We start from the raw sequence: 23,900 nt of genomic DNA on the forward strand, positions 1-23,900 counted from the left end.
ATTCAGCCGAGCTCTGCAGAAGCTCCCCTTCCAGGAGTCGATAACTCCTCCAGTCGCATCGATCCCTCCCTCTTTCCTTCTCTACCTCTATTCCCCCCCCCCAGTGTGGGAACGCAGGTGTGAAACCAAATGAGACAGGCTTCTTTATTCCATCTTGTTCAGACCGGATGGAAGACACACAGAGACACAGATAAAAGTGCGCACATACTTATATAGATACATACAGATTAGAGGAACACACGTTTACAAGGATGTTGACAAGCGAGTGCACACATCCTACACGTCCCACAGTTATCTACAGTTTCCCACATCCAGTGAAAGTGTTGAACGTGGTTCCCTAATACAGGGACTTTCTACCATTTCCGGTCGAGAGTTCCATATTAAAACGTATATGGAATTCTCTAGCTCTTATCTGACACGCTTAAAGGCATTGGAGTCTGGCTCTTTAACCCGCCCGAGCTCTAAGTATAACCGGTCTATAAACATATCTGCCCATCTGACATATATTTCATGGAGCGCTACTTCCCTCCTTCCCCCTCTCTCTTATCTAGGCTTGGAGAGAAGTTCCTAACAGATAGGGAATCGAAGAGCTTTCAGGATCTATTTTTCAATTCAATAACCTAATAGCTACAACCTAATCAGAGATCGTCCAAGTGCCATTCCATCCAGCACGATGAAGTCTCCTCTTAAAGAAACTCAATTTGTTAGCTAGCATCATCAGCATGATGCAACGGATGATAAGAAGCATGTGGGTCCTGTTGAACTGCGCTGACTCAGTAGGGTAACATTGTAAAAGGTTTGAAGAAAGTCAATGGGATAAATTTCCTTTTTGGAAATCGCTCTTTCCCACTATGGCGACTTGATCCTGATCTAATTCAATCTTGAGTGGTCTGTCACTCGAATCAAGCCCCTGTTCTGGTCTACCCTTCTCTCATCTCAATCCCTCATCTCACACCTGTCTACTTCTATATCCCCCTTACCCGTCCAACCCATCACCTGTCTCACCCCCCCAACCGTCTCTACCCGTCACCCCATCTTGTTCTCCCCGGCTCCGCCTTCCCTGTCCCCTGTCTCTTCCTCCCCATCTCCTTCTATTGTATTTAACTGGACATCTACGTGAACCTTTGATCCCTGATTTCCCCACAAGGCTCCCCTGTCTCACCCCTCCCACCCTGTCTCACCCCCCTCCAACCCCCTCCACCTCCCTGTCTCCCCCATCTCGCCCTCCCTCTTGTATTTAACCTGCTATCAAAACCTTTGATCCTTCTCCTTCCCCCACATGACCTGTTCCCCAGCAGCACCAGCTGCCCGGCTGTGGTCCATAAACACAGTTAAACAAACGGGCTTACTGTGAGTCTGGGAATGGAGAAAACAGTCCCATCTACATACTGTACTGCAGGCCTTGCCAGGAGCGGTCGTAACAGTTGTTAATGCCGTAAAACTAATCTCATCTCTACTACCCCTGCATTGACCCTGTTGGCTGGGAAACAATGTCAGATTTGCCTCTGGGTTCTTATGTTCAGCCTTGGCACACGTCCCTTACTGTACTGTACCTACAGAGAGCATATACTATAGCATACATCACATCTACAGGGTGTTTGGAGCAGGGCCATATACAGAGCCTTCAGAAAGTATTCAGACCCCTTCCCTTTTCCCGCATTTTGTAACATTACAGCCTTATTGTAAAATGGATTAAATACATTTTAAAAACTCAGCAATTTACACACAATACTCCATAACGACAAAGCGAAAAAAAGGTTTTTAGAACATTTACAAAAGTATTCAAAATAAAAAACATAAATACCAAATTATTCAGACCCTTTGCCATGAGACTCGAAATTCAGCTCAGATGCATCCTGTTTCCATTGATCGTCCTTGAGATGTCCACCTGTGTTAAAATCAATTGTTTGGACAGCATTTGGAAAGGCACACAATTGTCTATATCAGGTCCCACAGTTGAAAGTGCATGTCAAAAACCAAGCCATGAGGTCGAAGGAAATGTCTGTAGATCTGGGGAAAGGTACCAAATAATTTCTGCCGCTATGAAGGTCCCCAAGAACACAGTGGCCTCTATACTTCTTAAATGGAAGAAGCTTGGAACCACCAAGACTCTTCCTAGAGCTTGCAGCCCAGCCAAACTGAGCAATCGGGACAGAACAGTCTTGGTCAGGGAGGTGACCAAGCACCAGATGGTCACTGTGACAGAGCTCTAGAGTTCCTCTGTGGAGATGGGAGAACCTCCCAGAAGGACAACCATCACTGCAGCACTCCACCAATCAGGCGTTTATGGTAGAGTGGCCAGATGGAAGCCACTCCTGAGTAAAAGGCACATGACAGCCCGCTTCGAGTTTGCCAAAAGGCACCTAAAGACTCTCAGACCATGAGAAACAAGATTCTCTGGTCTGATGAATTCAAGATTGAACTCTTTGGCGTGAATGCCAAAAGTCCCGTCTGGAGCACCATCCCTACGGTGAAGCATGGTGGTGGCAGAATCATGCTGTGGGGATGGTTTTCAGAGTTAGGGACTGGGAGACTAGTCAGGATCGAGGCAAAGATGAACGGAGCAAAGTACAGAGAGATCCTTGATGAAACCTTGCTCCAGAGCTCTCAGGACCTCAGACTGGGGCGAATGTTCACCTTCCAACAGGACAACGACTCTAAGCACACTGCCAAGACAATGCAGAAGTGGCTTCGGGACAAGTCTCTGAATGTCCTTGAGTGGCCCAGCCAGAGACATGAATCCGATCGAACATATCTGGAAACACATGAAAATAGCTGTGCAGCAATGCTCCCCATTCAACCTGACAGAGCTTGAGAGGATCTGCAGAGAAGAATGGGAGAAACTGCCCAAATACAGGTGTGCCAAGCTTGTAGCGTCATACCCAAGAAGACTTGAGGCTACCAAAGGTGCTTCAACAAAGTACTGAGTAACGGGTCTGAATACTTATGTAAATGTAATATTTCCGTTTTTTTTAACATAAATTAGCAAAATATTCTAAAAACATGTTTTTGCTTTTTCATTAAGGGATATTGTGTGTAGATTAGATTAATGAGGGAACAAATAGTTAATCCATTTTAGAATAAGGCTGTAACATAATAAAAGGTGAAAAAAGTCAAGGAATTTGACCTCCAACGTCGTTTTGGCAGTGTGTCCAACCGGCCTCACAACCACTGCACCTCCACATCCGGCTTCTTCACCTGCAGGATCGTCTGAGACCAGTCACCAGTCACCCAGAAACTGAGGACTATTTCTGTCTGTAATAAAGCCCTTTTGTGAGGGAAAACTCATTTTGATTGACTGGGCCTGGACAGTGGGTGGGCCTGGCTCCCAAGTGGGTGGGCCTCTGCCCAGTCATGTGAAATCCATAGATTAGGGCCTAATTAATTAATAAAAATGTCCTAGATTCCTTATATGAACTGTAACTCAGTAAAATCGCTTAAATGATTGCATGCTCTGTTCATATTTCTGTTTAGTATATACAGTCTGTCTACTGCAGAGGGACAAGACAAAGCCATGAGAAAACAAGTTTTGATCAGTCACGGGAAAAAAACGTTGAAAAGAAATGGCCTCCCAATTTGAAAATAAACAGGAGAACAAGCAATGAAAGAGTTATATTGCATTAATTATTGCATTAATTATATTGCAAAATTGTCAATACGATATGATATATAGTCAAAAATAATTTCCCGATATGTAATTGTATCGATTTTTCCCCCCCATCATTAGTGTTTGTGCACATGCGTGTCTGCATGTGTACAGTCGTGGCCAAAAGTTTTGAGAATGACACAAATATATATTTTCACAAAGTTTGCTGCTTCAGTGTCTTCAGATATTTTTGTCAGATGTTACAATGGAATACTGAAGTATAATTACAAGCATTTCATAAGTGTCAAAGGCTTTTATTGACAATTACATGAAGTTGATGCAAAGAGTAAATACTTGCAGTGTTGACCCTTCTTTTTCAAGACCTCTGCAATCTGCCCTGGCATGCTGTCAATTATCTTCTGGGCCACATCCTGACTGATGGCAGCCCATTCATGTATAATCAATGATTGGAGTTTGTCAGAATTTGTGGGTTTTTGTTTGTCCACCTGCCTCTTGAGGATTGACCACAAGTGTTAAATAACCTGTGTTAACGAACCTCCATATACAACTCTCCTTCTGTGGCCTCCAACTGCTCTTTAATGCAAGTAAAACGAAATGCATGCTATTCAATCGATCACTGCCCGCACCTGCCTGCCCGTCTAGCATCACTACTCTGGACGGCTCTGACTTAGAATACGTGGACAACTACAAATACCTAGGTATTTGGTTAGACTGCAAACTCTCCTTCCAGACTCACATTAAGCATCTCCAATCCAAAATTAAATCTAGAATCGGCTTCCTATATCGCAACAAAGCATCCTTCACTCATGCTGCCAAACATACCCTCGTAAAACTGACCATCTTACCGATCCTCGACATCGGGCGATGTCATCTATAAAATGGCCTCCAACACTCAACAAATTGGATGCAGTCTATCACAGTGCCATCCGTTTTGTCACCAAAGCCCCATATGCTACCCACCACTGCGACCTGTACGCTCTCGTTGGTTGGCCCTCGCTTCATACTCGTCGCCAAATCTACTGGCTACAGGTTATCTACAAGTCTCTGCTAGGTAAAGCCCCGCCTTATCTCAGCTCACTGGTCACCATAGCAGCACCCACTCGTAGCACGTGCTCCAGCAGGTATATCTCACTGGTCACCTCCAAAGCCAATTCCTCCTTTCGTCGCCTCTCCTTCCAGTTCTCTATTGCCAATGACTGGAACGAACTGCAAAAATCACTGAAGCTGGAGACTCATATCTCCCTCACTAGCTTTAAGCACCAGCTGTCAGAGCAGCTCACAGATCACTGCACCTGTACATAGCCCATCTGTAAACAGCCCATCTATCTACCTCATCCCCATACTGTATTTATTTATTTATCTTTGCACCCCAGTATCTCTACTTGCACATTAATCTTCTGCACATCTACCATTCCAGTGTTTAATTGCCATATTGCAATTACTTCGCCACCATGGCCTATTTATTGCCTTAACTCCCTTATCTTACCTCATTTGCACTCACTGTATATAGACTTTTTGTTTTCTTTTTTCTACTGTATTATTGACTGTATGTTTTGTTTATTTCTTGTGTAACTCTGTGTTGTTGTATGTGTCGAATTGCTATGCTTTATCTTGGCCAGGTCACAGTTGTAAATGAGAACTTACTCAACTAGCCTACCTGGTTAAATAAAGGTGAAATAAATAAATAAAAAAGTTCTCAATGGGATTAAGGTCTCGGGAGTTTCCTGGCCATGGACCCAAAATATCGATTTTTTGTTCCCCGAGCCACTTAGTTATCACTTTTGCCTTATGGCAAGGTGCTCCATCATGCTGGAAAAGGCATTGTTCGTCACCAAACTGTTCCTGGATGGTTTGGAGAAGTTGCTCTCTGAGGATGTGTTGGCATCATTCTTTATTCATGACTGTGTTCTCAGGCAAAATTGTGAGTGAGCCCACTGCCTAGGTTGAGAATCAACCCCACACATGAATGGTCTCAGGATGCTTTACTGTTGGCATGACACAGGACTGATGGTAGCGCTCACCTTGTCTTCTCCGGACAAGTTTTTTCCCGGATGCCCCTAACAATCGGAAAGGGGATTCATCAGAGAAAATGACTTTACCCCAGTCCTCAGCAGTCCAATCCCTGTACCTTTTGCAGAATATCAGTCTGTCCCTGATGTTTTTCCCAGAGAGAAGTGGCTTCTTTGCTGCCCTTCTTGACACCAGGCCATCCTCCAAAAGTCTTCGCCTCACTGTGCGTGCAGATGCACTCACACCTGCCTGCTGCCATCCCTGAGCAAGCTCTGTACTGGTGGTGCCCTGATCCCACAGCTGAAACAACTTTAGGAGACGGTCCTGGCACTTGCTGGACTTTCTTGGGCGCCCTGAAGCGTTCTTCACAACAACCGCTCTCCTTGAAGTTCTTGATGATCTGATAAATGGTTGATTTAGGTGCAATCTTACTGGCAGCAATATCCTTGTCTGTGAAGCCCTTTTTGTGCAAAGCAATGATGACGGCACGTGTTTCCTTGCAGGTAACCATGATTGACAGAGGAAGAACAATTATTCCGAGCACCACCCTCCTTTTGAAGCTTCCAATCTGTTATTCGAACTGAATCAGCATGACAGAGTGATCTCCAACCTTGTCCTCGTCAACACTCACACCTGTGTTAACGAGAGAATCACTGACATGATGTCCTTTTGTGGCAGGGCTGAAATCCAGTGGAAATGTTTTTTGGGGGATTTAGTTCATTTGCATGGCAAAGAGGGACTTTGTAATTAATTGCAATTCATCTGATCACTCTTCATAACATTCTGGAGTATATGCAAATTGCCATCATACAAACTGAGGCAGCAGACTTTGTGAAAATTTATATTTGTGTCATTCTCCAAACTTTTGGCCACGACTGTATGTGTGTGAGTCCTTACCTCTGTGCGTTTTCTACAGCCCTGACTGAGGCTGAGGCATCATGGCCTGCTCTGTGGAATCCTCAGTGTGACCATCCAGCGGACCTGCAACAACACAGGAAGGAGGGAATGAGTCAACATGACCTGCGGGTATGTGTGACTACACAACGACACACAGTAAAGCATCCTGAGACCATTCATGTGTGGGGTTGATTCTCAGTCAGACAGACACATTCATGCATGCATGCACACACACACACGAACACATGCACACACAGAGACACCACCCCCCCACACATGCACGCACACACATGCACGCACACACACACACACACACACACACACACACACACACACACACACACACACACACACACACACACACACACACACACACAGACAGACAGACAGACAGACAGACAGACAGAGACAGACAGACAGACAGACAGACAGACAGACAGACAGACAGACAGACAGACAGACAGACAGACAGACGCAGCCTTTGTATGAGACCCACCCCGGTTAGGGTTAAGTTATCTTCAGTTTGCCAGACATGGAGTATACCTCGTGGGGAATCTAAAGAGCAAATCAAGGGAAATTACTCTATTATGATTCTAAGCATCAACACATTGAACTGAGGAAAACAACCCTTTCCAGTTCCACTGTGGGTGAGATAACATGTTTTGTTTTTATCACCTCCCCCTCCCTCTTACCCAGCATGCTTTTCACCACAGTCGGGCTGAGGCAGCCTCTACGGGGCCTGTCTCCATGACAACAAAGCAGCCAGTGAGATCTGAGATCACAGGCAGGATCTGTTTCCTTGGGCAGGTTTACAGCCCATCAGTAGCTGAGAGACAGCTAGCTAAAGCAGTTAATAGCTACAGGATAGTCTCTTTAGACCAATACAGTTGAACAGATTTCTGAGTTTAGTGACAGAATATAAGGATACACAAAACCACACACATACAGTAGTACGCATGCACACACACACACTGTTGGAGGGTGCTTCGCTTTCATTAGAGATTTCATATTGTAGTATGTATACAGTACACATATTGTGAAACTATTCATATACACACATGTATAGTTCCATACAATACAAATCATTTTTAGCACAGGAAATGTGTATTTGTGGGCTATAGAATCTCCTGTGGTGGTGGAGCAGGCTGTTGGAGCAGCACGATCTACATGACCCAAGACCCCGTTGGCAAAGAGACAGTCATTCATTCATGCATGCACACACACACACACACACACACACACACACACAGGCACGTAAGGATACACACACATACAAACACACATACACACACACTAACATACCCATGCGCGCAAGCAGGCAGGCACGCACGCACGCACACACACCAACACCACACACACACGCAAAGCACAACATTCGCTTTCTCTCTCCCTAACACACACACACACAAACACACAGAGAGAGGAGGAGCCAGGAATGAGAGTGGCGCAGGATGAGGCACGGCTTACGGCAGGCGGGGTGCTGCTGCATCGGCCTCGGTTACGTTTTCAGCAGGGGAGCTGCTGTCTTTATGTTCCTGTGATCCCCACTTCACAAGTCATCCAAGCTCTTTCTGACAAAACGACATAACCGCCAGTCTCCTAGTACCAGCACTGTTCACTTTGCTGCATATCAATGAAGCTACAGACCAGGGTGCCTGAACAAAGCGTCTATATTAAGGTTTTTCCCAATGAGTTATATAGCAGTATTTAGAAATCCAAAGTATTAGCTATTCCCACTGGCAATAACATATTCGTTAGACGAACTAATACCAGTTCCTACAGGAAGGAATGTTTGGGAACGAGGAACGTTATCAACCTCAAACATTCGGAACCAGAAGCCGTCGAGAGATTACCCCATTTACTCATGTTAAGCTACGAGCCAGGATGAGTGATCCTCAAATCATACTTCCGAGAATGAATATGAGAAGAAAAAAACAAGTTCCCCCACAACCATAGGGAACGTAAGCTTGGCTTGTGGTGGATGCTGCATTTAGTGATCGTCCCTCCCTGGGGTTTGGTGAGGCGGAATGGGCATTGTAGGGCTTAGAACGACTGTGTGTTATGCTTCCTGAGTGACTTTGTGTGTGTGCATGTGTGCGTGCAGCCGTGTATGCTATACGCCTCGTTTTTCTTCAACCAATTTCAGAATTCGATTTCCTGTCAACCACTTAAGTAACCATAACAGGAGCCTTTAGACCTCCCTGCCTGAGGCTGAGCTCAGCAGTGGCTGTAGCAGTGTTGTCAAAAACGGTATAAACTGTACTCTCTTGGCTGCATTCTCAAGGTATACTCATAGTACCTGTACATGCCTCCTCTTATTGCCCCGTGAAAGAGGGACTCAAACCAGGGACCTTATCCATATCAGACCCAAACATCCCACACAAACCCACCAAAGGGTTTAACCTGATTTGCATAGGTGGTGTAGTCAAGTGCTTAGTGCAGCGATGTGGTCACTGGTCATAATACCTCTAAAAGAGTGGTGTACTGTACTGTACTGTACTGTACTGTACTGTAGTGTACTGTACTGTACTGTAAGCCTACTCAGCTAAAAGGGGACACAGAAGAACAAGTGACATCTGCTCATTGACCGTGTGTGCCCTCAGAATGAAGCTAACAGATGGACTGGCAGGAAAACTTAGCACCAAATGGTATTAAAGTACATATAGGCCGGATTACAAGAGCGGAAGGGAAACAATTTATTCACACGCAACCAGGCCTTATATGCAGAATAGGCAAAAACCACAATATGGCTGTTCAATTGAAGTGGTGGCCTTATGGTAGACTGTAGCATATAATGCGGATTGGATACATATGACTTTCCAATCAAACGGATTGGTCCAGAATATGATGGTGACCTTGTGATGTCTGTTACCATGGTAACCTAGGTTTGGTCAATCCCAGATTATCCCCTTTTAACCTGTTAACATCCCAGTGGAGAGGGAAGATGATATGCTGTTAGGAGTACAGATTTTAGGATGAATGAGATAAGTTATTGCACTCAAAATGATCCCAGATAGAGGTTAGCTGCTGGTGCCTTTTAGGTCAAGGCTCACAACAGGGTTAGTCAGTCCTTGGTAAAAAAATAAATATATATATATATCTACAGTGCCTTGCATTGTATTCATCCCACTTGGCGTTTTTCCCATTTTGTTGCATTACAACCTGTCATTTAAAAGTATTTTTTATTTGGATTTCATGTAATGGACTTACACAAAATAGTCCAAATTGGTGAAGTGAAATGAAAAAATTATTTAAAATAAATAGAAAACGGAGAAGCGGTGCGTGCATATGTATTCCCTTTGCTACGAAGCCCCTAAATAAGATCTGGTGCAACCAAATGACCTACAGAAGTCACATCATTTGTTAAATAATGTCAACCTGTGTGCAATCTAAGTGTCACATCATCTGTCACATGAGCTCAGTATATATACACCTGTTCTGAAAGGCCCCAGAGTCTGCAACACCACTAAGCAAGGGGCACCATCGAGCAAGTGGTACCATGAAGACCAAGGAGCTCTCCAAACAGGTCAGGGAAAACGTTGTGGAGAAGTACAGATCAGGGTTGGGTTATAAAAAAATATCCAAAACTTTGAACATCCCACGGAGCACCATTAAATCCACTATTAAAAAATGGAAAGAATATGGCACCACAACAAACCTGCCAACAGAGGGCCGCCCACCAAAACTCACAGACCAGCCAAAGAGGGCATTAATCAGAGAGGCAACAAAGAGACCAAAGATAACCCTGAAGGAGCTGCAAAGCTCCACAGCGGAGATTGGAGTATCTGTCCATAGGACCACTAAGCTGTACACTCCACAGAGCTGGGCATTATGGAAGAGTGGCCAGAAAAAAAGCCATTGCTTAAAGAAGAAAATAAGCAAACACGTTTCGTGTTAACCAAAATGCATGTGGGAGACTCCCCAAACATTTGGAAGAAGGTACTCTGGTCAGATGAGACAAAAATGTAGCTTTTTAGCCATCAAGGAAAACGCTGTCTGGCGCAAACCCAACACCACTCTTCATCCCCATGAAGCATGGTGGTGACAGCATCATGCTGTGGGGATGTTTTTCATAGACAGGGCCTGGGAAACTGGTCAGAATTGAAGGAATGATGGATTGTGCTAAATACAGGGAAATTCTTGAGGGAAACCTGTTTCAGTCTTCCAGAGATTCGAGAACCCATCCAACTTGACCCATCCAACTTGGGACGGCGGTTCACCTTCCTGCAGGACAATGGCCCTAAGCATACCGCTAAAGCAACACTCGAGTGGTTTAAGGGGAAACATGTAAATGTCTTGGAATGGCCTAGTCAAAGCCCAGACCTCAATCCAATTGAGAATCTGTGGTATGACTTAAAGATTGCTGTGCACCAGCGGAACCCATCCAACTTGAGGGAGCTGGAGCAGTTTTGCCTTGAAGAATGGGCAAAAATCCCAGTGGCTAGATGTGCCAAGCTTATAGAGACAAGAGACTTGCAGAGACCCCAAGAGACTTGCAGCTGTGATTGCTGCAAAAGGTGGCTCTACAAAGTATTGGCTTTGGGGGGTGAATAGTTATGCATGCTCAAGTTTTCCGTTTTTTTGTCTTATTTCTTGTTTGTTACGCCCAACAAAATATTTTGCATCTTCAAAGTGGTAGGCACGTTGTGTAAATCAAATGATACAAATCCCCCCAAAGTCTATTTTAATTCCAAGTTGTAAGGTGAACAAAATAGGAAACATTTGAAGGGGGGTGAATACTTTCGCAAGCCACTGTATATACAGTGATCACCTCTGAGACTATCACAGTGCAGGTGCATTTATACGGAGACTTGATTACACACAGGTGGATTGTATTTATCATCATTAGTCATTTAGGTCAACATTGGATCATTCAGAGATCCTCACTGAACTTCTGGAGAGAGTTTGCTGCACTGAAAGTAAAGGGGCTGAATAATTTTGCACGCCCAATTTTTCAGTTTTTGATTTATTAAAAAAGTTAGAAATATCCAATAAATGTCGTTCCACTTCATGATTGTGTCCCACTTGTTGTTGATTCTTCACAAAAAAATACAGTTTTATATCTTTATGTTTGAAGCCTGAAATGTGGCAAAAGGTCGCAAAGTTCAAGGGGGCCGAATACTTTCGCATGGCACTGTATATACAGTATAAACACAATGCTGTTGGCTTGGTGGGTGGCCAAAAACTCCCATTAGCTTTAGGTGGGCCACACCGGAAAAAGGTTCGGGAACCATTGCTGTTTTCAACATGCTTAACAGAAATGGACCTGAAATGTTATCATAATTGTAAAGAGAAGTTTCTAATCATATACAGCTGTGCATGAACAATAATCATTATCACAACATTCACATTCACACATAGGCGTATCCATACACACAAACCGAACACACACGCCTACGCTAAAACACACTCTCACCGACAGAGAGAGATTATGCTAATTCCTGTGACTAAACATCACTTTCTTGGGGGATAAACAGCTTTAACAGAGAGAAACAGGCAAATCTCCCCTACCGACAACCAGAGACACACTTCAGTCCTGTCATCCTCCACATCCCTGCGATCTCTATCACTAAAACAGGTCCTTGGTCTGTCTAACTCTGTCTGTCTGTTCATTGGCTCATTAAGCAGCCTGATGGCTGAGACCTTGTCAGCTCGTGGGTCAATTACCATATCTGCCAGATACCTCCATACAAGCTGGGTGCAGTAGCTACAGTGCCTACTGTATGTTCTGCATATCTAGCTACATGCAACTCATGCAGATTATAATTTACTATGCAGTATTCCTACTGCCAGAAACCTGGATCCATGCTGGAGGCAGCACAGTACACGGAGCACCATTAAATAGAATACAGTATGTACTACATACTGTATTCTAGATAAGGACTGGCTACATGCAGTTCATGTGGATGCTGATCTGTTTGACAGTACTCCTACTGATTCAATGAGTAAAAGTAATCAGATAGACTAGTGAAAAATAGTGTATATTAATAACATGTTTATGCAATATTCTGGTATGTTAGTGAAAATAGATGTATTCATCTGTCAATCCCCCCCCCCCCCCACACACACACACACACATCCCTCCCCTCCCTCTCTCTGGTTTCCACCAGTTACCACAGCCACAGAGTGAAAATGGCTATGTCGTACAAATTCGTGAAAACTCAAATGTAATTTAAGGTTAGGGCAAGGCACAAGGTTAGCAGTGGGATCAAGGTTAGGGTTAAGGTGAGGTTTAAAATCACATTTTAAGAAGATAAATTGTTGAAATAGGCAGGGTTTATGACTTTGTGTCTGTGGTAACTAGTGACGAACCCTCTCTCTCTCTCTCTCCCTCCATGTTTTTAATAACCAAGATGGCACCGGGCCCTGTCTCTCTCTGTCTCTGTCCCTCTCTCTATCACTGCCTCCCTCCCACCCGCGCCCTCCATTTTAGTTTTACAGTAGAGGCTCAGTCAGTCCTGTTCTGTTCTGCCTGTCTGTCGTGTCTCTCAGGGGAGTTAATGAGATGTCCAGGCTGAGCTGAGCGGCCGCCATACTCCTCAGAGCTCTCGTCTACATCCCAAATGGCACCCTATTGCCTATGTAGTGCACTACTGTTGACCAAAGCTCTATGGGCCCTTGTCAAAATGTCAGAAGTAGTGCATTATATAGGGAATAGGGTGCCATTTGTGAAGCAGGCCTCCCCTCATTCCTGAGCAAATGAACGATTAAAAACCCATCAAGCGAGCCACACAGTGAAACCTGAGATGCTTCTGACGGGAGCAACAGCAGCCAATTAGTGAAGTAGCTTCTGGAGGAGGGGAGAAGAGATGGAAGAAAGAACAATAGAAGCTCCCTGACAACAGAGACGGCCTTGATCATCTTCACTCACTTCCATGTCATTATTAAGACACATCAAGCTTTTCAGGAAGATGAGGACTATTTATCAGATAGGCACTGCAATAACCGAAAAGTCACTGGTTCGAATCCCCGAGCCTCCAATGTTGAAAAATCTGCCGTTCTGCCCTTGAGCAACATAGTTAACCCCCAACATCAACAACTGCCCCCCGGGTGCCGATGACGTCGGTTCAGACAGCCCCCCCGCACCTCTCTGATTCAGAGGGGTTGGGTTAAATGCGGAAGACACATTTCGGTTGAATGTATTCAGTTGTGCAACTGACTAGGTATCCCCTTTCCTTTATTTGAAATGTGTAGGCAGAGCCTACTTCATTCAGTAGTGCTTTTGGCCTCTGCTGTCCAGATCATGCAGGCTAGATTTAGATTATTCTAATTGTAAAACCTCTGTCATCGATATTCTGTGTATTAATTCCTTGGTATAACATTTGTATGTTTACCCAGCTCCGTCCCTCCTGAGTACACACACTGTCATGGCGATATAGACTGTCATGGCGACACCTGGCTAGGCCTGGTCACATGATCCCTGTCCTCTCCTCTGAGATCTAATTATCCCTGGCGCTGCTGGCTACATGGTCTCGCATAAATTAAGAACCACACTGATGTCATTGTCGCCTGGTCCCAGATCTGTTTGTGCACTTGCCAACTCCATTGCTGTCATTGTCAAGGCAAACATGAGAGCAGGAGCAGACTGGCACCCAGGCTAACATCATTGTATCTGCAGGGGGAAAAAACGAGAAAAAAAACGTAAATACTCATTAATGGTACACTAAAGTGTATAATTATATTTAGATACCATGTGTTTGATGTATTTGACACCATTCCACTCATTTCGCTCCAGCCATTCCCATGACCCTGTTCTCCCCAATTAAGGTGCCACCAACCTCCTGTGTCATGCACCCATCTTGAGCAATTCTACTAGTAGCGAGCCATTCATTGCATTGGTTCCTGATGGAGATGAGAGATTTGTGACGCCAAAATGAGTTTTGCCTTGAGGGACAGAAAAGATGTGAATCGAATTGAAAGCCAAAGTAATGACGTAGAAAAACAGACATTGCGCTCGATGGTTCTGTCCTGTCTGTCAGTGAGAGGGAGACTGAGAGAGTGTTTGTGTGTGTGCATGAGTGTGTGTTGTTGCAGCCGCGCAAGTGTGGGTTGCGTGCATGTCCGTGCTCTCTGTTGTTAATGTGTGTGTGTCCTTGCGGCTGTGTGTGTGTGCAGTGTGTGCGTGCCCGTACGCACTTCTGGGCAAGTGTGTGTGTGTGTCTGTGACAAATTAAAGAGCTGCCAAAGATAACAGACTGACAAATCACCCCCGTCCTCACAACGGCCAGACATCTCAGCCAGCCTGGTGCATACCAAATACCATCAGACTGAATAATAGTTATCATGCTGTCTTTTGATGATACACTAAAATGGTTCACAAAAATGGGAGTGCACGGACGTACAGTGAATCACATACATGAAGCAGGCAGGCAGACATCAAGGTATTCAATTACTTTGACCTAAGCGACTTTGAGCGTGGTATGATCGCCGGTGCCAGGCACGCCGGATCCAGTATCTCAGAAACGTCCGCCCTCCTGGGCACGACAGTGTCTAGGGTTTCTCAAGAGCGGTGCGACAAACAAAAATCGAATCCAGTCTCAACAGCTTGTTGATGAGAGAGGTCAAAGGAGAATGGCAAGAATCGTGCAAGCTAACATGGGGGGGGGGGGGGGGTCGACAAACAGAAAAAATAATGACGCAGTACAACAGTGTTGTGCAGAACGGCATCTCGGGAACTCAAACATCGTTGGTCCTTGTCATGGATGGGCTATTACTGCAGACAACCACAATGGGTTCCACTCCTAACAGCTAAAATCAAGAAGAAGGGGCTCCAGTGGGCACGCGATCACCAACACTGGACAATTAAGGAGTGGAAAAGCTTCGCCTGGTCCGACGAATCCCGGTTCCTGTTGCATCATGCTGATGGCAGAGTCAGGATTTGGCGTAAGCAGCATGAGTCCATGGACCGATCCTGCCTGGTGTCAACGGTACAGGCTGGTGGCGGTGGTGTACCACCATCAAATCTGCAGCAACTGCATGATGCCATCCCGTCAGCATGGTCCAACATCCCCGTGGAACGTTTACCGACTTGTAGAATCCTAGCCCCTGAGAATTCAGGCTGTTCTGGAGGTAAAGGGGGGTCAAACCCAGTAGTAGATGGGTGTACCTAATAAACTTGTTGGTGAGTGTATACATAATTACACAATCATAAGCTTCCTATTCCAACTGTTTCTTATGGCTGCCTGAATAAATAATTAACTTAGTCTATTTAAGAACTCATAATGGTAAAATAGGAAATAGGAACTCAATGTTATTCATTAACTAATTAATAAGTGCTTATAGCATACTATATTTTGATGATTATGTAAAAAAATGTATGTTTATTAATATGTAGTTGTAATAAGCCTATTATTGTAGCCTATATCATTGTAGCCTATATCAATGTTGGAAAAGATTTGTTTCATTTGGTTTTGTATTCAGTTAGCATAGTTTTTTATTCATTCTTAAGATCTCATTTTAGAAGTGATGTTCTCTACCCTGATGGAATTACCACGTTTTCACCCGTGTTTGAAAATATCAATTCATAATCGCAATATCTGGCCCCAAAAAAGTACAATTATATATACTCCCTCACCACTCTTGCAGGACCCAAATCGTCTCCATCCTTCTGACCTCTAGTCGTGAGAGGTGATGTTATGCAAATAGAGTCATAACCTTTGAAATCTGCCCAGCCCACACAGATAGGGATATGAAATAATCATGTACAGACAGACCAGTGTAGACAGCAGTAGCCATAATCCATAGCTGATAGTGATACAGTTGAGGTCAAAGCATTAACATGGACAGATTTCATCAAAACAAGTCATTACTGTCGGATACTGATTAATTTTCTCTTTTCTTCTAGGTCTCGGCAGCCATCCAGGAGACATTAATGAGTTTACTAGCCTTACTCTTGAGCCAAAAAGGGATTCTCAATCAGAAAGAGGATTTTATTTTCTTTCTACAACGGAAATAGCCTTTGTTCTACAGCCCAAAAACCAAAAAAGCTTTAATTCTCTTTCCCAACACTTTCCTTGCCCAAAACAACAGGCAAATTCATCCGCATTCTTTAGTACGTTCTCGAATATTCTTTGCCAACCGCAGCCTTCATTCCACGTCTGATGAGACCGTCTGCAAGTTTCTATCACGTCAGCCATCTTGTCACTCAATCTCCCTGCCCTTTATAAACTTCTGTCACTCGGTGACACAGCAGCAGCAGCACCTCAGTGCGACCACTTCGCTACTTCCACGTGAGAGCGTTACACAGTGGCTTGCAAATCAACACATTAACATATACATTGCCTCTTCAACAGAGCTAGAGTAAAGATCTGATAGGAAGGATATTGCAAAATGAAGAAAAATAAAATCCTAATGTAACAGTGGATAGGGAAAGAGGAGAGATAGTAGAAAGGGGAGGAGAGGGAGAAAGGGGAGGAGAGGGAGAAGAGAGGGAGGGAGGAGAGAAAAAAGGAGAGAGGAGGTGGAAGTGATAGAAAGAAGAGAGAGAGAAATAACAGGAGAGGAGAGAAGACAGGAGAAAAACATGAATGAAAGAACATGAAAGGACAGGGTGGAGAGGAGAAAAAAAGAGGGGAAAAAACAGAGAGAGAAAGGTAGATAAAAGAGAGAGAAGTGGGATAGAGAGGTAAAGGAGAGGTATATCGAAGCAGTGTGCATTATTAATCTGTGCTGACACATCACAATCTCTGATTCATCTGGTGAAGGGCATCAATCAAGTCACAACCCATCTCACAGCTTTCACTCATCCACAGTACACTCCAGACCCCCACACTCCTCTACTCATTCTCTCCCCTGGTCTCCTCTCCTGTCTTCTAATCTACCAAGGAGGTCCTGTAGAGCTGTGTAAAAACTTTTAAAAAGTATTTTATGGTGTGCTTATAAACCCCATTTTTGGATGAAGAGTACAGAGGTTCTGAGCATATAAACGAAGATTCTGGTCGCTGGATCTGACTGGAAACAAACCTGCAAACTATTTGCTCCATGTACAGGAGAACTGACTACAGTGCCGTTGGGTTAACCCACATGGCAGTGGTCTTGTGATATACACTACTGTTCAAAAGTTTGGGGTCACTTAGAAATGTCCCTGTTTTTGAAAGAAAAGCAACTTTTTTTTCCATCAAAATAACATCAAATTAATCATAAATACAGATAAGACATTGTTAATGTTGTAAATGACTATTGTAGTTGAAAATGGTAGATTTGTCATGGAATATCTACATTGGCCGTACAGAGGCCCATTATCAGCAACCATCACTCCCGTATTCCAATGGCACGTTGTGTTAGCTAATCCAAGTTTATCATTTTAAAAGGCTAATTGATCATTAGAAAACCCTTTTGCAATTATGTTAGCACAGCTAAAAACTGTTGTTATGATTAAAGAGGCAATAAAACTGTCCTTCTTTAGACTAGTTGAGTATCCGGAGCATCAGCATTTGTGGGTTCGTTTGCAGGCTCGAAATGGCTAGAAACAAAGACCTTTCTTCTGAAACTCATCAGTCTATTCTTGTTCTGAGAAATGAAGGTTATTCCATGCGAGAAATTTCCAAGAAACTGAAGATCTCGTACAACGCTGTGCATTACTCCCTTCACAGAACAGCGCAAACTGGCCCTAACCAGAATAGAAATAGGAGTGGGAGGCCCCGGTGCACAACTGAGCAAAAGGACAAGTACATTAGAGTGTCTAGTTTGACAAACAGACACCTCACAAGTCCTCAACTGGCAGCTTTATTAAATAGTATCCGCAAAACACAAGTCTCAACATCAACAGTGAAGAGGTGACTCTGGGATGTGGCCTTCTAGGCAGAGTTGTGAAGAAAAAGCCATATCTCAGACTGGCCAATAAAAATAAAGGATTCAAATGGGCAAAAGAACACAAACACTGGACAGAGGAACTCTGCCTAGAAAGGCCAGCATCCCGGAGTCCCCTCTTCACTGTTGACATTGAGACTGGTGTTTTGCGGGTACTATTTAATGAAACTGCCAGTCCATTAAAAATATGCAGTTTCCAGCTACAATAGTCATTTACAACATTAACAATGTCTACACTGTATTTCTGATCAATTTGATATTATTTTAATGGACCAAAAAAATGTGCTTTTCTTTCAAAAAACAAGGACATTTTTAAGTGACCCCAAACTTTTGAATGGTAGTGTAATATGCCAAGAGCATGATGGCTACAATATTGAAAGATGCAACAAAAGATTCCTCTGAGTCTGGATGGTACTGTGGATAAACAGACAAGTAACATCTTATTGTAGTCTTTTGACTCACACACCCTCACGCTGGTGCCCCTGACATGCACAAGTCCTGGGGTTGCAGGTAACCAGGAACATGGGCCTCTGACTAACCAGCAGCAGCCCACAGGACTTAAAGACACAACATGAGGAGGAAAAATAGAAATAGAAGCGTGTGATCAGCTGTTGTAAATCAATGCTTCCCGCCAGGACCCGGGGAGACACAGCAGCAGGAAGTGCATTCTGACCTGAAATCCAACTTTCTACAGAGCTCACTCATCACTTCAACGTTGACATGATTTTGATGCGTGTCTGATGGAGCTGATGACGTGAAAGAGATTGAAGGCAAGTGATGGAGAGAAAACTCAAATTGGAAATGGATTACTGCAAATCCAATCCTATCTGTTTGGTATGTAGCGTGTTGCTTCTCAGGTTTCTTGCACAGGATTGGTTCATATTTTATACTGAAGACCCCTGAGAACCAGGTCCACGTTCTTCAGAACCAATCTAAGACCTAGGCCTACCCAGAGGCATTGGTTTCGGTTTTACCAGCTGTATCTGTCTACCCATAAACAAAGTCACCAAAAACCAATCTGGGAGAGAGATGGTTCATGGGAGAAAGCTCCTACTAGAAGTGCAGTACACAGAGTTCTAACATGTAATCTCACTGTAACTGTAGAAACACTTCTTTGTATTACTGTCTGAGTAGGTTCACTTTGTGCGGCTGATGATGTCTTCATCTCTTTACAGGGAAATGGAGAAAAAAAGATGGAGAAAAAAAACGCCTAAATATAGCTGGTCATAGTGTCTCATTTGCCAGATGTAAATATTTAGTAAACATCTATCAGTTTAAAATTCTAATCTAATTCAGAATATGAATGGGTGCATGGGTGTGAATTTGAACCAATTAGAGACGTGGAAAGTGGTTGGAATGAACACCAGCCTACATATGATGCCCCTCAAGGGATGAAGAGACCATCTGTTTAAAGAGAAAGGAAGAGGGGGACAATTAAGCCTAAACTTGGATTTGATATGATAGGATCTATCCAAACTGCTGCCTGAAGGCCTGGTGGTTGCATTGTCTGCAAGGAATTAAAACACCAAGAAAAGCATGGTGGCTAGTTTAAGTATTCAAGGTGTGCTTTTTTTTGTCAATGCAAGCACAGCCTGCGAAATGTGTCAAGGTAAATCGATGCCAGCATTATATTTCAGAAGCATAGATGCTTCCTGAAAGTGTGGTCGCATTTTTCTGGCCTTATAGGATTTTTTAAATAGGTCAACACATCATATTAACGTGTGTAAAAAATAATTAAAAATCTGTGAATATTTCATGTTTTTTTCCCAACAATGCTAATGGGAAAAGCAGGTGCCTAATAGGCGAAGCGACCCAATAGTCTGTAGAGTAATCTAAATAGACTATCCGCCCCGCCACCTGGTGTCATGTCATCGCCCGATTTATGGCAATTGGGTGAACTGACGCTCGATATATGCCTATAAAGGAAACAAAAACAACTAGCATAATATAGGCGCGATTGGTTATTAAGAATAAATAAAGAATACATACGATGACAGACGTGCCGAAAGCACCGGCTGGTGTCAAAACAAACTGATGAGGAACAAAGGGGCGAACATATCGCCAACCAGCGAGGGGTCCCTTATAAAGCCTCTCCGGTGAACAATGAGGCGCAGGAGAGAAGCTGGGTGGCAAGAATGCTTGGTACCGCCGACGACAACCTGCAAATTATATTATTCTCAACCAGAAAACCCAAGCTCAACAGTTGCATGCAAAGTCTAAAGTAACCCAAAACAACACAAAACATTGTATTATTGTTTGAAGGAGAAATTATCCAAATTGACCCATATGTTTTAAAATCGAGTCGGTAAACAGCAGCCGAGCGACAGCCAAACTGCCTACCGAGCTACACCGATCAGGGCGCGGTGTTTAATAATAAATAAAGGAAACGAATCCCTCGTGCATATGGCAAAACAACCTATTTTTAATCGATTTCATATTTACCTTTATGGAGAAAGTGAGTGCTCCGTCTTGTTTTTGATCGGATAAATTAATGTGCATGGACTTGCAGCTGGCAGCTTTCCTTTAACCCCCGACAGAAATAATAATCCCATTTGACAGGAGAGATCCTCTGAAAGGTTAGATTTTTCGGAAGTGAACGCATGCATCGCCGGCGTCCTCGGCTGTCCTCTCGCCTCTTCAGAAGCCTTGCACGACCACTATTCTGCGCCCGTGTTTGGGGGGACCATCTCCGGTCGAGCGCCTTTAGACACTGCTGGTTGTCAATTGATACTCACTGTCTTCCTCCTCAATGCCCTCCCTCCCTCCCTCTCTATATCCCCCCTCTCTCCTGTTCGCTCTCTCACACACGGATGAGCTCCCCCTCCCTCCCATCATGACGTGATGGAGTCAAGATCTCCAATAGCAACCGCACCCCCCTCATCACCCAAACCTTTTTTTGTCATCTCAGTGGACCGCTGACTGGTGCTGAAGAGATGGTGCTGGTGCTGAGGTAGCCTGTCTACTGTAACTCGTATGTTAGAGTGAGCTCTTACATGTCATGATGGACTAGGTGAGGTTATATAACAATACGAACAAAGGAGAATATTCATAACTTTAATTTAAGAATCATTAGGGTTACAGTCATTGGAGTAGTATTTAAACTGTCTCATTAGAACAACTCACCTCTCCACTGCAAATCATCCGCAGCTCGTTTCTTTTTTTGTTGCAAAAGTAGGTCATTTTGAACTATGAAAATATGCATAGAAGTAGCCTAAGTGTTTTTATAGAATAGAACATTCAGAGTCAAATATATAACACTCAAACCCTATAAACATATTGCCTTCATAAAAAAAGAGAGAATAAGTGTTGTCTTGTCTTGACACTGGGCCGGAGGAGATGTAGAGAACCAGGTGGATGTTGAAGCTCACGAGGGAGGCGAATCTCGTTAACCCAGAAATAAAGTCTCGTGTAATTGGTCAGCTGCTCGATTAAGTTCTGGATCCATACTTGTTGAGAAAGGGGATCAAGAGATGCTAGATCGAGGAACTGGAACCGGAACGAGGAGCTCCACCCTCTCTATCTTTGCAAATTATCGGCTGAATGTCCCCTCCTCTTCCGAAATTCGAGAGACGCTAACACCTGCTAAATTGTGATTTGTCCAAATAACCAGAGACGAAAACCCCAAACACCGGAATTTACTGCTGCTCGTTAGCCCACGCATCACATTCCTTCCCGACAGATTATACGATACCAGGCTTGTTTATGTAGATCTATCCACTAGAGGGAGCGCAAACCTTTCCCGACTTTAGCTGTTTACACGCATACAAACACGCACACAACCTTTCAATTCATGATATGAGTGAGATGCGGAGCACACACACATATTCAAACCTGTATGCCCTGACACAGAATCAACCCAACTAAAACACACATTGTCTTTTCTCCATCATCTAGGCATAATCTGCAATCACCAGACCAATTCTTTATATGTGTTTATCTCTTCACCTAACCATCATTTATCCATGTATTCTCTTTAATGTCAGGGACAGAAGGTAATTAGATGAAGAGGGGTTTAGGGGAGCCCTTCAATGACATATTGCTATCTATCCAGTTCCTTCAGGTCTGCTAACACAGCACGCTTGGGGGCTAGTGAAGATGGTAGGGGCTAGGGCAGGTGGTACCGGGTTGGTTTTTGGACTAGGTCTCTTGTCTGGCATGACTGAATATGACCATCTGAGCTGCTCTCGAACAAAGGAGGCTAAGCTGTATTTCCTTTGTTACTGCTGACACCTTGTGGGTGAAAAGAGAAGTACCACTGTAGTTACATCAGCTTTCCATATTGTCTTACATTAGTCAGTAGTGCTGTACGTTCATAACGTATAATGAATCAAACAAATGTCATTCTAACACATGTAATGGAGAAACGTGTCTGCTCTATATATAATGTACAAAGTGTATACATATTGCCTATAAACAGAAAGGTTTCATCAGAGGTCTTATATGGGTTGTTCCACGAAATGAGTCCCTTTTGCATCCATATTTGAAGTAGAAATTGTGCACCAATATTAATTTTAAACGCCTGTTATATTAAATGAAGTCGTATTTAATATAGACCACAAGGGAAATTCAATATTTTTGATTATTGTGGCATAGACAAAAGTGGTCTGTGCGTTCTATGCGACTAGGAATACTTTTAGCCCAATTAACCTCAACCTCAATCACTAACCACATTTCTATGGACAGTTGTTATGCGAGTAAAGTATTTTTTGGTATTTTATTCCACATCCCCATATGCTGCTGCCAAGGCAGAAGCTACTCTTCATGCAGTCCAATCACAATTACAAACAATAAAACAATACATAACACATTATTACACACTACCGGTACTCTACCATAACATATCTACAATACAAAATCAATACAGCAAAATAACAATATTTAAAATGTACGTGTGTGTAGTGGAGGAAAAAGTACCCAATTGACATACTTGAGTAAAAGTATAGGTACCTTAATAGAAAGTTACTCAGGTAAAAGTGAAAGTCACCCAGTAAAATACTACTTCAGTAAAAGTCTAAAAGTATTTGTTTCTAAATATACTTAAGTATCAAAAGTGAAAGTATAAATCATTTCAAATTCCTTATACTAAGCAAAGCAGACGGCACCATTTTCATGTTTTGAAAATGTATGGATAGCCACGGGCACACCCCAATACTCAGACATCATTTACAAAATATGCATTTGTGTTTAGTGAGTCCACCATATAAGAGGCAGTGGGGATGACCACTTGTTCTCTTTATAAGTGTGTGAATTTGACAATTGTCCTGTCCTGCTAAGCATTCAAAATGTAACAAGTACTTTTGGATGTCAGGGAAAATGTAAGGAATAAAAAGTACATTATTTTCATTAGGAATGTAGTGGAGTAAAAGTACATGTTGGCAAAAATATAAATGCTTAAGTAAAGTACAGATACCCCCAAAAAACGACTTAAGTAGTACTTTACACCGCCGTGTGCGTGTAGAGTGTGTGCTAGCATGTGTTTGTGAATGCTGTGTGTGTGTGTGTGTGTGCCTGCGTGTGTCTCTTCACAGTCCACGCTGTTCCATAAATTGTAGTTTTATCAGTTTTTTTAATCTGATTT

General features: G+C 43.4%; 1 protein-coding gene across 2 annotated transcripts in view; it reads right to left on the reverse strand.

Moving 5' to 3' along the window:
- The window catches only part of LOC115102733 (receptor-type tyrosine-protein phosphatase S-like), a 111,072-nt gene extending 90,040 nt beyond the window's left edge, over positions 1-21,032 (reverse strand). For both annotated transcript variants that reach the window (XM_065005572.1, XM_065005573.1), the window contains exons 1-2: positions 20,765-21,032; positions 6,515-6,598 (exon numbers count right to left, since the gene is read on the reverse strand). The gene's annotated coding sequence lies outside the window, so the exon portion shown is untranslated. The remainder of the gene's footprint in view (positions 1-6,514; positions 6,599-20,764) is intronic.
- Positions 21,033-23,900: the final 2,868 nt, after the last annotated feature.

This window comes from Oncorhynchus nerka, linkage group LG20 (assembly GCF_034236695.1).
Source record: "Oncorhynchus nerka isolate Pitt River linkage group LG20, Oner_Uvic_2.0, whole genome shotgun sequence".
Lineage (NCBI taxonomy): Eukaryota > Metazoa > Chordata > Actinopteri > Salmoniformes > Salmonidae > Oncorhynchus > Oncorhynchus nerka.